Genomic DNA, 5,000 nt, shown 5'->3' on the forward strand with positions numbered 1-5,000 from the left:
AGTACCTCCTGTCACAGCGCACAAACAATGACATGAGTCAAAGACACAGGTCTGACACAAGCATAGAATTGGAGCGCCGCCTCTAATAAGCCAAAGGTGCATCCTGACGTGACAAATCTCATCATGTCACAAGCATTCACTTACTATAATCACTATCAACGAACCTGCCGCCCCGCCCCCCCCCCCCCCCCACACCTTTCCTTACAACAACGTGTAACCTAACCTAACCCATGTTGTACCTTAACCTAACCCATGTTGTACCTTAACCTAACCCATGTTGTGCCTTAACCTAACCCATGTTGTGCCTTAACCTAACCCATGTTGTCCCCTAACCTAACCCAAGTTGTCCCCTAACCTAACCCATGTTGTCCCTTAACCTAACCCATGTTGTGCCTTAACCTAACCCATGTTGTGCCTTAACCTAACCCATGTTGTCCCCTAACCTAACCCATGTTGTCCCCTAACCTAACCCATGTTGTGCCTTAACCTAACCCATGTTGTCCCCTAACCTAACCCATGTTGTGCCTTAACCTAACCCATGTTGTCCCCTAACCTAACCCATGTTGTCCCCTAACCTAACCCATGTTGTCCCCTAACCTAACCCATGTTGTGCCTTAACCTAACCCATGTTGTGCCTTAACCTAACCCATGTTGTCCCCTAACCTAACCCAAGTTGTCCCCTAACCTAACCCATGTTGTCCCCTAACCTAACCCATGTTGTGCCTTAACCTAACCCATGTTGTGCCTTAACCTAACCCATGTTGTGCCTTAACCTAACCCATGTTGTCCCCTAACCTAACCCATGTTGTCCCCTAACCTAACCCATGTTGTGCCTTAACCTAACCCATGTTGTCCCCTAACCTAACCCATGTTGTGCCTTAACCTAACCCATGTTGTCCCCTAACCTAACCCATGTTGTCCCCTAACCTAACCCATGTTGTCCCCTAACCTAACCCATGTTGTGCCTTAACCTAACCCATGTTGTGCCTTAACCTAACCCATGTTGTCCCCTAACCTAACCCATGTTGTCCCCTAACCTAACCCATGTTGTCCCCTAACCTAACCCATGTTGTCCCCTAACCTAACCCATGTTGTCCCCTAACCTAACCCATGTTGTCCCCTAACCTAACCCATGTTGTCCCCTAACCTAACCCATGTTGTCCCCTAACCTAACCCATGTTGTCCCCTAACCTAACCCATGTTGTCCCCTAACCTAACCCATGTTGTGCCCTAACCTAACCCATGTTGTGCCCTAACCTAACCCATGTTGTGCCCTAACCTAACCCATGTTGTGCCTTAACCTAACCCATGTTGTCCCCTAACCTAACCCATGTTGTCCCCTAACCTAACCCATGTTGTCCCCTAACCTAACCCATGTTGTCCCCTAACCTAACCCATGTTGTCCCCTAACCTAACCCATGTTGTGCCTTAACCTAACCCATGTTGTCCCCTAACCTAACCCATGTTGTCCCCTAACCTAACCCATGTTGTCCCCTAACCTAACCCATGTTGTCCCCTAACCTAACCCATGTTGTCCCCTAACCTAACCCATGTTGTCCCCTAACCTAACCCATGTTGTCCCCTAACCTAACCCATGTTGTCCCCTAACCTAACCCATGTTGTGCCCTAACCTAACCCATGTTGTCCCCTAACCTAACCCATGTTGTGCCTTAACCTAACCCATGTTGTGCCTTAACCTAACCCATGTTGTCCCTAACCTAACCCATGTTGTGCCTTAACCTAACCCATGTTGTGCCGTAACCTAACCCATGTTGTGCCTTAACCTAACCCATGTTGTGCCTTAACCTAACCCATGTTGTGCCTTAACCTAACCCATGTTGTGCCTTAACCTAACCCATGTTGTGCCTTAACCTAACCCACGTTGTCCCCTAACGTAACCCACGTTGTCCCCTAACGTAACCCACGTTGTCCCCTAACGTAACCCACGTTGTCCCCTAACGTAACCCACGTTGTCCCCTAACGTAACCCACGTTGTCCCCTAACGTAACCCACGTTGTCCCCTAACGTAACCCACGTTGTCGCCTATCGTAACCCACGTTGTCGCCTAAACCTGCTCTGTAATTGTTATACGACTCGTTCAATTAGTGTAGTGTTGCCCACCCGCAACCCTCGCAATATAGTTCGCTACTCGCACTGCCCGCTCCCCTGTGTATCGCTTCATGTTAAACACCTTGCAAGTCTTGCTGACTTTCCACATGCTCCTGCTGTACACTGTAATGTGGATGGCAGCAGGGCGTACATGCCGCCCCCCCCCCCCCCCCACCTCTCCCCACGTCCCCACCTTGCCCCCTGCCTTCGCAAGGTGGTTGGTGACAAGTTTGCATGTTCAATGCCCTTCGCATGCGACGTACGCAGGCTACGTTGTGGTGCGGCCTGTGTCAACTGTCCGCTGATGTCGTACGCGTGAACCACAATCTGTACTGCACATTCGTCCTTATGTACTGAATGATACATCGTGGCACATGTGTGACCGTACAACGACTGCGCCCAAAAACGGCGGACCATACAGTGCAAATATTGTGCACGCAGCTACGTGTCGTCTCCCTATGAGAGCTGGATTGCAGTGTGGTACGCCATAGAGACGTGTGGGAGGAACGGACGCCGTGGATGGCGATCAGCATGAGCTGTCTGTTGATGTATTCGGACCTAGTCGTCTCCTCACACACCGTGATGGCATGGTGCAGCGCGTTCCATATCTGCGACATGCTACAGAAGCCGGTTGACAGTCGTTCGAGCAATGGACATCGCATACGTACGGGGGCCACCTTCCACGTATTGTCTAGGCGTGCACATTTTGTTGCGTGTATGTGGGCAGACGTAGTGTGGCGTGACACCTGACACAGGCATGCAATAATGGTTGAAGTTGCAAATGGCGATGGACGCCTACGTTTTCTGGTGAAGTTACGCAAATGAAGAAATGGTAACCCGTTGTGGTGCGGTTGTTCTCGCTAGGGGTGAATCGGTGATGGCGACGATAGGTTGAGGTACTAACCGGTTGTTCCAGCGATACCCACCATGCCGACGAAACTGAACGGCATCTGGGTGTGAAGCGATACGCGGCGGTGGCTGGGTGGGACCGTCCCCGGCCGGTGAGGGGGCGCCTCCCGGCGTGCTGGCCGCGCGGTGCGTGGGCGCACGCGCTACAGCCGGCTGGTGGGGGCGGCCAGTGGCAGGCGCGCCGGCCGACGGACGCGGCAGGCGTCGCAGCTGCGCGCCGGCGCACCCTGCGCGCGGCGCCGTGCGGCCAAAGTAGGTCCTCGCGGGCCCGGTGCGAAGCGCGGTGGACATCTGCAGTGTGCTGGTCCGATTGAGGACTGTGTGCGTTGAGGATGCGCCGCCGCCCGGCGCTCGGCGCCGCGACGCCGTCTGCTGCTCGGTCGCCCCAGCGGTTCTCGCTGGTGGTTTGTATCGCAGCTGTGCGGATGTGTTGGCGTGTGCGCTGTGCTGGGAGAGTTCGCTTCGGCACCCAAGTGGGGCTTTTGTCCTTCTGTGGCGCTGGCGTTGGAGCTGCCGGTCACCGTAGGTGGCGCGTGTTGTCTCCCGCCGGCAATGCCACGACAGCACGCTCCCGGGCCTCTGTCGGCAGCGGCAAGCTCAGTTGGGAGCACGGGTGGTCGCACCGAAAGCGTCTACTCGCCTAACTCCGGGCGATTGCGCCTCTCTCGAACCCGACCAAGTACTTGGGACGGCGCTGCGCGCCGCCGGGACCTGAGAGGGTTTCGAGGTGTATTGTGCAGGGGAGCTCAGCCTCCTCCTGTTTGCAGAATGATTGAGCGGACGCTTGCGTGTTCGCGCGGGCCCCCGGGGACACACTCCGGGCGGCCGGCTGCTCAGCTCTAGTTGACGCAGCTCCCTGGTTGATCCTGCCAGTAGTCATATGCTTGTCTCAAAGATTAAGCCATGCATGTCTCAGTACAAGCCGCATTAAGGTGAAACCGCGAATGGCTCATTAAATCAGTTATGGTTCCTTAGATCGTACCCACGTTACTTGGATAACTGTGGTAATTCTAGAGCTAATACATGCAAACAGAGTCCCGACCAGAGATGGAAGGGGACGCTTTTATTAGATCAAAACCAATCGGTCGGCTCGTCCGGTCCGTTTGCCCTTGGTGACTCTGAATAACTTTGGGCTGATCGCACGGTCCTCGTACCGGCGGACGCATCTTTCAAATGTCTGCCTTATCAACTGTCGATGGTAGGTTCTGCGCCTACCATGGTTGTAACGGGTAACGGGGAATCAGGGTTCGATTCCGGAGAGGGAGCCTGAGAAACGGCTACCACATCCAAGGAAGGCAGCAGGCGCGCAAATTACCCACTCCCGGCACGGGGAGGTAGTGACGAAAAATAACGATACGGGACTCATCCGAGCGCCGTAATCGGAATGAGTACACTTTAAATCCTTTAACGAGTATCTATTGGAGGGCAAGTCTGGTGCCAGCAGCCGCGGGTAATTCCAGCTCCAATAGCGTATATTAAAGTTGTTGCGGTTAAAAAGCTCGTAGTTGGATTTGTGTCCCACGCTGTTGGTTCACCGCCCGTCGGTGTTTAACTGGCATGTATCGTGGGACGTCCTGCCGGTGGGGCGAGCCGAAGGCGTGCGACCGCCCCGTGCGTGCTCGTGCGTCCCGAGGCGGACCCCGTTGAAATCCTACCAGGGTGCTCTTTATTGAGTGTCTCGGTGGGCCGGCACGTTTACTTTGAACAAATTAGAGTGCTTAAAGCAGGCAAGCCCGCCTGAATACTGTGTGCATGGAATAATGGAATAGGACCTCGGTTCTATTTTGTTGGTTTTCGGAACCCGAGGTAATGATTAATAGGGACAGGCGGGGGCATTCGTATTGCGACGTTAGAGGTGAAATTCTTGGATCGTCGCAAGACGAACAGAAGCGAAAGCATTTGCCAAGCATGTTTTCATTAATCAAGAACGAAAGTTAGAGGTTCGAAGGCGATCAGATACCGCCCTAGTTCTAACCATAAAC

General features: G+C 53.8%; 1 non-coding gene across 1 annotated transcript in view; it reads left to right on the top strand.

Moving 5' to 3' along the window:
• Nucleotides 1-3,871: 3,871 nt before the first annotated feature.
• Nucleotides 3,872-5,000, top strand: part of LOC124752972 — a 1,963-nt gene continuing 834 nt past the window's right edge. Inside the window, exon 1 of the ribosomal RNA XR_007012304.1 lies at nt 3,872-5,000. This exon is cut by the window's right edge and continues 834 nt beyond it. This is a non-coding gene — a ribosomal RNA (small subunit ribosomal RNA).

This window comes from Schistocerca piceifrons, unplaced genomic scaffold (genome assembly GCF_021461385.2).
Source record: "Schistocerca piceifrons isolate TAMUIC-IGC-003096 unplaced genomic scaffold, iqSchPice1.1 HiC_scaffold_51, whole genome shotgun sequence".
NCBI classification, from domain to species: domain Eukaryota; kingdom Metazoa; phylum Arthropoda; class Insecta; order Orthoptera; family Acrididae; genus Schistocerca; species Schistocerca piceifrons.